The 8,543-nt window shown below is 42.3% G+C and overlaps 4 non-coding genes across 4 annotated transcripts; 2 read left to right on the top strand and 2 right to left on the bottom strand.

Moving 5' to 3' along the window:
• Window positions 1-2,771: 2,771 nt before the first annotated feature.
• Window positions 2,772-2,843, bottom strand: trnae-uuc (transfer RNA glutamic acid (anticodon UUC)). Its single transcript has one exon. It is a non-coding gene; the product is annotated as a tRNA-Glu (tRNA).
• Window positions 2,844-3,391: 548 nt separating this feature from the next.
• trnah-gug (transfer RNA histidin (anticodon GUG)) lies at window positions 3,392-3,463 on the top strand. The gene has a single exon. It is a non-coding gene; the product is annotated as a tRNA-His (tRNA).
• Window positions 3,464-4,246: 783 nt separating this feature from the next.
• trnae-uuc (transfer RNA glutamic acid (anticodon UUC)) lies at window positions 4,247-4,318 on the bottom strand. Its single transcript has one exon. It is a non-coding gene; the product is annotated as a tRNA-Glu (tRNA).
• A 546-nt stretch (window positions 4,319-4,864) lies between these two features.
• trnah-gug (transfer RNA histidin (anticodon GUG)) lies at window positions 4,865-4,936 on the top strand. Its single transcript has one exon. It is a non-coding gene; the product is annotated as a tRNA-His (tRNA).
• The last annotated feature ends 3,607 nt before the right edge of the window (window positions 4,937-8,543 follow it).

The raw sequence follows: 8,543 nt of genomic DNA, 5'->3' as shown, positions 1-8,543 counted from the left end.
AAGACAGTGTGACAGGAAAATTGGTGATGTACAGGCTTAAAATTATTGACACGCAGAGTGACAAGCAGCACAAAGCCAGCACAAAGTCCACTTCTCCTTAGCGTTCATTCAGCTCCCAACTCCCTTGACAATGCGAAGTGGCAGGAGCGTACTGCGCTTCCGGGGAGGGGGGGTTTGAGCGAAGGTGCATTCAGCTCTCACACACCCACACACACACACTCCTCCTTCCAAACGCGCAGAGCGACAAGCAGGCATTTTGGCAGAAGCAGCACAAAGTCCATTTCTGCTCAGCGTGAGTTCAGCTGCCCCCCTTCACAAAGCGAGTGCAGACACATTGACATCTAATCGCTGCGTGCAGTGTGCAGTGTTGGTCTGAGGTGTTTAAGAATGTAGAAAGTGTTTAAGAGCATAGGAAGTGTTTATAAGAGCGTGGGAAAGGTTAACAAGAGAGTGAGAAAGGTTTATAAGAGTGTGGGAAGGGTTTATAAAGCCTTAAAATATGTATAAATAATAAAATAAATATAGGTCGCCTTCGCAGATTTTCACCTATCGCGGGGGGCTCTGGAACGTAACCCCCGCGATAGGTGAGGGATTACTGTATTTGGAATTATTCGTTTTATGACCTGTATAGTACATTTCGGAAAACTTTGTGGCACGGATGCAACATTATTCATATTATTCATATTCATTCGCATAACATCTTGCGTTTTGTAATCAGTGAATGCGTATTTTTTTTCCCCGATCTTGCCAGTCCCCACATGTTGCTGTATGCTGTTTCTTTTGTACTCCAGGACATGCAGAGGATAGAATAGTACAGAGCAGTAAGTTCAGCGTTATATGCAATAATCAGATTCAAATGTTAACTGTTCACACACACGCAAGGATAGTCTTTCCTACATTTACAACGTGTGTACCTGTTACAATGTACACGCTTCTCTCTATGCTGTGGTTCCTATTACACACCTGAAAGAAAGAGACAATATATGTGAAAACGTCATCGCACTAATGCAATATTATTTGAAAACGAACAGCGTCAGATCGGATGTGGATTTAAGTTGCCGCTATTACTGAAAGAAAAAAAGATCAACATATGCGTTGATCCAGCAGAACTGAATAAGCTCACACGCTCTAGCATCCCCACCCCCGATCTGACTCTAAGAAACAGCGCAAGTACAGACGCAAACCAAGTGTGATCAAGATTTCCCGGTTCGATCTCACTCACTCCTATATTTGCCGTTTTCAGCACTGAATAAGCTCACACGCTCTAAAAAAAAAAAAGAGCAGCTTACTACTGAAAACGGACATAAAATTTATAAATTGGTATGCACTGTAAATCGTTAAGTTTAAAATGTCGATCGCGGTTATTTCTGTTAATTAATTCATGCTTTTTACTTAGAGAAAGAACAGGAGCTTGTTCAGCATATTCAGCTTCTGATCTGACTCAAACAGCGCCAGTATAACTTCACACCCAACCTGACGCTGTTCGTTTTTTTTAAAATGTGCGTTGTAGCACGCAGCAACTGGCCACCTGCATGTTCTTGTGCACACTGAATAAGACAGCGCTATATGCAATCATCAGATTCAAATGTTAACAGTTAACAGTTATATAGCACGGAATGGAAATCAGCAGTTCTTAGCATTGCACCACGCAAGCTGTCATATCAACCGCCTACTGTAACTTGCTTTCTTTTTTCTTCGGTTATATTCTTGAATAAAAGTGCACTTGTTTTATTATACTTTTACATGGGGTAGGGAAGGATCCTGAACACGACTGAGACAATAAAAAGTGAATTTAAAAAAAAAAAACCAAAGCTAACCTTTGCAAATATCATAAATTACACCGGCTGTTACATGCTGAAATGAAATGTATCTTTTTATTCTAAAATAGTAAAAATAAGAACACTTCACTTCTCATAAGGGAGTCATGCAGGATTGAACTTATAACCTTCTGATTTCCAGTTAGCAACTGATACTGTTGCGCCACAGCGGCAATAATAGTAAATAGGTGTCAATGTCCCACACTAAGGCAGCTTTTATTAGTGGCGGCTTTTTTTTTGTACCTTTTGTGAAAGTGTTTCTTTGATATTTGGACTTCAGGCTTCATACATTATATAGTTTATGCCTACATTTTCTCATTTGTTACTAGAATATAAAAAACGTTTCTGTTTTAAAAATGTGTTTACACAGATTACTGCAGAAACGCAACACACATGAAATGCGTGTGTTCCAAATAGCGATTCATTATTTCCATTCTAAAACTCCACTCACTCCCAGATAATCAGTCAAGTCATGAGCTGGAAGAAGTTCGTTTACGTTCTAAGTCGGTGGGGGGATGGAATAGCCGGCTGCTGGCAGCATGTCTTTATCAGTACATTTAGATGACAAAAGACGCTGGCAGAGAGGTGAGAACGGTTTTAAGAAGCGATTTAAGGTGGGCCGGATCTACGAGCTTTTTCGTAGCCTCTGGTAATTCTAGTGTTAAGTGCCGTGCTTTCAGACACTTGCCATGCTCCCTGGACGGGAACCGCCGTGTCGTGGTTGTCTCTTCTCATGCTGTAGGATGCGATTTGATCCAGGGATTTCAGGGTTGGGGATGGTTAGGCTCTCTACTATGGTACTGAAAGGAGCCCCAAGCAGCATTATTCTGGAGCGATTATTGGCTTTGATTATGTGAGAGCCACCTGTACGCTTTGATTGAAAACACAGCCTGGAGCAAAACATGGGCAAGTCGAGGAGTACACCTCTGTTGTGCGAGTGAGCTCGAACTAGCTTTCCCATACCGGGAGTCGAACCCGGGCCGCCTGGGTGAAAACCAGGAATCCTAACCCCTAGACCATATGGGATTAACAAACCAGAGGTCAATTATAATGATGCTGTGACTTTCAATCCCAGTCCATTCGTCGAGAGGAGGCTGTCTGGATGTTTTATATTTTTTCTTCTCTTTCATATAATCCCAGAGCATTGCAAACAATCGGATCCTTTGCTGACCATCATAAACTAGCTTCTCACTGAATCGCATGGTGTGTCATCTCAACTGAAGGCAAGGACGCTAAGACTGCCACGAGTACGTGTTTCAAGATGCCCCAATTTGCCTACCAATTGCCCAGCCTACCAACACCGGCACTGCGTCAAACATTTAGGCAGGAGACACCCCAAGTCACGACTTCAATCCTCTCACGTGTGCTATGAGGCGAGCTCCAAATCAATCAGAAACCCAAGACTTGGCTGTGGACAGGACAGACCGAGTGAGAATTTCACTCTTTTCCAATCCACCTTCCTCTCCGGTCCACGTTTCAAGCGGGTTACAGAGGAAACGAGGACCGCTCCAGGATCGGAGTCGCTCTTTGTCTGGGTATGGGAGCAAAGCTTCCCTGTCAGTTGTGCCTTGCGTGCCGTGATCGTATAGTGGTCAGTACTCTGCGTTGTGGCCGCAGCAACCCCGGTTCGAATCCGGGTCACGGCAGTTGAACAAACGAGTCGCAGAATGCATTTTCAAGCGAGTGATATCGAAATAAGTCTATTTAACTCAGACCTATGCTAAAATTGCATCCTCATCAAGTTGCAATCTCGTTCAGCCGATGCCCCTTTTGCGGAGAGCGCGTGTTAACACTGGGCTGTACGGCACGGGCCCTTTTGGCTCCAGTTCAATTCATCAGATTCAAAGCAGCGCATGCCGTTTCATCTGAAACGTGCTCCAGTCTCGTTTGCGATGATCACACCACTTTCTTTGGGATCCAAGAACAGAGCATTGCAAAAAAGGAAAAATATATACATATTTATATAAATATAATACAAAATTTACATGGGAAGAACTGCGAGCGCCAGAGTGTAAGGAAGTATATTAGCCGATCTCATCAAGTCGTACGTTTTATGGACATCGCATCTCTGACCGTTGATTGTGTGCTGCTGTGTTGTGTGGTGTTTCCTATGTCACCCTGACCCTTTCCGTTTCTTTATGTGCCTTGCTTGCAGATACTTGCCATGCTCCCTGGACGGGAACCGCCGTGTCGTGGTTGTCTCTTCTCATGCTGTAGGATGCGATTTGATCCAGGGATTTCAGGGCTGGGGATGGTTAGGCTCTCTGCTATGGTACTGAAAGGAGCCCCAAGCAGCATTATTCTGGAGCGATTATTGGCTTTGATTACGTGAGAGCCACCTGTACGCTTTGATTGAAAACACAGCCGGGAACAAAACATGGGCAAGTCGAGGAGTACACCTGTGTTGTGCGAGTGAGCTCGAACTAGCTTTCCCATACCGGGAGTCGAACCCGGGCCGCCTGGGTGAAAACCAGGAATCCTAACCGCTAGACCATATGGGATTAATACACCAGATGTCAATTACAATGATGCTGTGACTTTCAATCCCAGTCCATTAGTCGAGAGGAGGCTGTCTGGATGTTTTATATTTTTTCTTCTCTTTCATATAATTAGACAATTGCAAACAATCGGATCCTTTGCTGACCATCATAAACTAGCTTCTCACTGAATCGCATGGTGTGTCATCTCAACTGAAGGCAAGGACGCTAAAACTGCCACGAGTACGTGTTTCAAGATGCCCCAATTTGCCTACCAATTGCCCAGCCTACCAACACCGGCACTGCGTCAAAAATTTAGGCAGGAGACACCCCAAGTCACGACTTCATTCCTCTCACGTGTGCTATGAGGCGAGCTCCAAATCAATCAGAAACCCAAGACTTGGCTGTGGACAGGACAGACCGAGTGAGAATTTCACTCTTTTCCAATCCACCTTCCTCTCCGGTCCACGTTTCAAGCGGGTTACAGAGGAAACGAGGACCGCTCCAGGATCGGAGTCGCTCTTTGTCTGGGTATGGGAGCAAAACTTCCCTGTCAGTTGTGCCTTGCGTGCCGTGATCGTATAGTGGTCAGTACTCTGCGTTGTGGCTGCAGCAACCCTGGTTCGAATCCGGGTCACGGCAGTTGAACAAACGAGTCGCAGAATGCATTTTCAAGCGAGTGATATCGAAATAAGTCTATTTAACTCAGACCTATGCTAAAATTGCGTCCTCATCAAGTTGCAATCTCGTTCAGCCGATGCCCCTTTTGCGGAGAGCGCGTGTTAACACTGGGCTGTACGGCACGGGCCCTTTTGGCTCCAGTTCAATTCATCAGATTCAAAGCAGCGCATGGCGTTTCATCTGAAACGTGCTCCAGTCTCGTTTGCGATGATCACACCACTTTCTTTGGGATCCAAGAACAGAGCATTGCAAAAAAGGAAAAATATATACATATTTATATAAATATAATACAAAATTTACATGGGAAGAACTGCGAGCGCCAGAGTGTAAGGAAGTATATTAGCCGATCTCATCAAGTCGTACGTTTTATGGACATCGCATCTCTGACCATTGATTGTGTGCTGCTGTGTTGTGTGGTGTTTCCTATGTCACCCGGACCCCTTCCGTTTCTTTAACACTAGAATTACCAGAGCCTACGAAAAAACTCGTAGATCCGGCCCACCTTAAACCGCTTCTTAAAACCGTTCTCACCTCTCGGCCAGCGTCTTTTGTCATCTAAATGTACTGATAAAGACATGCTGCCAGCAGCCGGCTATTCCATCCCCCCACCGACTTAGAACGTAAACGAACTTCTCCCAGCTCATGACTTGATTGATTATCTGGGAGTGAGTGGAGTTTTAGAATGGAAATAATAAATCGCTATTTGGAACACACGCATTTCATGTGTGTTGCGTTTCTGCAGTAATCTGTGTAAACACATTTTTAAAACAGAAACGTTTTTTATATTCTAGTAACAAATGACAAAATGTAGGCATAAACTATAGAATGTATGAAGCCTGAAGTCCAAATATCAAAGAAACACTTTCACAAAAGGTACAAAAAAAAAAAGCCGCCACCAAAAAAAGCTGCCTTAGTGTGGGACATTGACAACTATTTACTATTATTTCCGCCGTGGCGCAACGGTATCAGTTGCTAACTGGCAATTAGAAGGTCATGAGTTCGATCCTGCATGACTCCCTTATGAGAAGTGTTCTTATTTTTACTATTTTAGAATAAAAAGATACATTTGATTTCAGTCTGTAACAGCCGGTGCAATTTATGATATTTGCAAAGGTTAGCTTTGTTTTTTTTTTTTTAATTCACTTTTCATTGTCTCAGTCGTGTTCAGGATCCTTCCCTACCCCATGTAAAAGTATAATAAAACAAGTGCACTTTTATTCAAGAATATAACCGAAGAAAAAAGAAAGCAAGTTACAGTAGGCGGTTGATATGACAGCTTGTGTGGTGCAATGCTAAGAACTGCTGATTTCCATTCCATGCTATATAACTGTTAACTGTTAACATTTGAATCTGATGATTGCATATAGCGCTGTCTTATTCAGTGTGCGCAAGAACATGCAGGAGGCCAGTTGCTGCGTGCTACAATGCACATTTTAAAAAAGAAAGAGACAAATATATGTGAAGAAATCATTTTATGACGCGAATAGTACCAATCAGAAAACATCGTCGAAGTAATGCAAAATTATTTGAAAACGAACAGCGTCAGGTTTGGTGTGAAGTTATACTGGCGCTGTTTGAGTCAGATCAGAAGCTGAATAAGCTGAATAAGCTCCTGTTCTGACTCTAAGTAAAAAGCATGAATTAATTAACAGAAATAACCGCAATCGACATTTTAAACTTAACGATTTACAGTGCATACCAATTTATAAATTTTATGTCCGTTTTCAGTAGTAAGCTGCTCTTTTTTTTTGTTAGAGCGTGTGAGCTTATTCAGTGCTGAAAATGGCAAATATAGGAGTGAGTGAGATCGAACCGGGAAATCTTGATCACACTTGGTTTGAGTCTGTACTTGCGCTGTTTCTTAGAGTCAGATCGGGGGTGGGGATGTTAGAGCGCGTGAGCTTATTCAGTTCTGCTGGATACGCATATGTTGATCTTTTTTTCTTTCAGTAATAGCGCCAACATAAATCCACACCCGATCTGACGCTGTTCGTTTTCAAATAATATTGCATTAGTGCGATGATGTTTTCACATATATTGTCTCTTTCTTTCAGGTGTGTAATAGGAACCACAGCATAGAGAGAAGCGTGTACATTGTAACAGGTACACACGTTGTAAATGTAGGAAAGACTATCCTTGCGTGTGTGTGAACAGTTAACATTTGAATCTGATTATTGCATATAACGCTGAACTTACTGCTCTGTACTATTCTATCTTCTGCATGTCCTGGAGTACAAAAGAAACAGCATACAGCAACATGTGGGGACTGGCAAGATCGGGGAAAAAAAATACGCATTCATTGATTACAAAACGCAAGATGTTATGCGAATGAAAATGAATAATATGAATAATGTTGCATCCGTGCCACAAAGTTTTCCAAAATGTACTATACAGGTCATAAAACGAATAATTCCAAATATCATATATACCTACATCTGTGTTTTTTTGTTGTTTTGACATCATTCACCATTAGGTGCACTCTAATTCAGCATGAGCAGGAACACTCAATAAAACCGAATAAAAAAATCAAGTGACGGTGAGATACGAAGAAGGCATATTCGGCAGCATTTGTGTGTCAGCTTTTAACCCTCTAGATGAGAGAATGTCCAGTTCCATTGTCTCAAAACACCACTCACATCTCCAGTTATTCCGTTTCAAATAAAAAATAACAGCGTCAGATCCCTGGTGGGGGGGGGGGGTAGTATGTATCGTGATCGTGATTTAGAGAGAATAAAAGTAAAAAAAAAAACGGTAACTTTTACAAGTCCTATAAATTCACACCGTGTGTTACAGACGCAAACCAAATGTATGTGTGTACTGTATAATATTAACAAAAAGAGCAACTCACTACTGAAAACAGCAAATATAGGAGTGAGTGGGGATCGAACCGGGGCCTCTTGATAACAAGTCAGCAAATATTACCGCTATGCCACTGAAGCTGTTGTCTCATCTTTGAACCTTCAGGCTTCATACATTATATAGTTTATGCCTACATTTTGTCATTTACTACTAAAATATGAAAAACGTTTCTGTTTTATAAATGTGTTTACACAGATTACTGTAGAAACGGAACACACATGAAATGCGTGTGTTCCAAATAGCGATTTATTATTTCCACTCTAAAACTCGAGCAGTTCAGTCACTCCAAGATAATCAAACAAGGCATGAGCTGGGAAAACTTAGTGAACGTTCTGTGACGGTGGGGGATGGAATAGCCGGCTGCTTCCTGCTCGTCTTAATCAGCACATTTAGAAGACAAAATACGCTGGCGGAGAGGTGACAACGGTTTTAAAGTGGGCCGGATCTACAAGTTTTTTCATAGACTCTGGTAATTCTAGTGTTAAGCACTACACCTTAATTTGTGATAGGTGCAGCTGTTCCTATCAGGCTCAAATTTATACCATTGGGTGGTCACCCAACGTCCAGTCTGAAGATGGATCCTACTGTCCACCAACTGTCCTTGTTCTTATTGAACTTAACTTGTCTCCCCTAATCCTTTCAGTTCTTCACTTAACTTTTCTGAAAAATGAATTTGCACATTTTACATGACCTTTGAATGTGGGACAGA

The sequence above is a fragment of the Erpetoichthys calabaricus genome, chromosome 1 (assembly GCF_900747795.2).
Source record: "Erpetoichthys calabaricus chromosome 1, fErpCal1.3, whole genome shotgun sequence".
In the NCBI taxonomy this organism is placed as follows: domain Eukaryota; kingdom Metazoa; phylum Chordata; class Cladistia; order Polypteriformes; family Polypteridae; genus Erpetoichthys; species Erpetoichthys calabaricus.
This window is presented reverse-complemented; position numbering and strand designations above follow the sequence as displayed.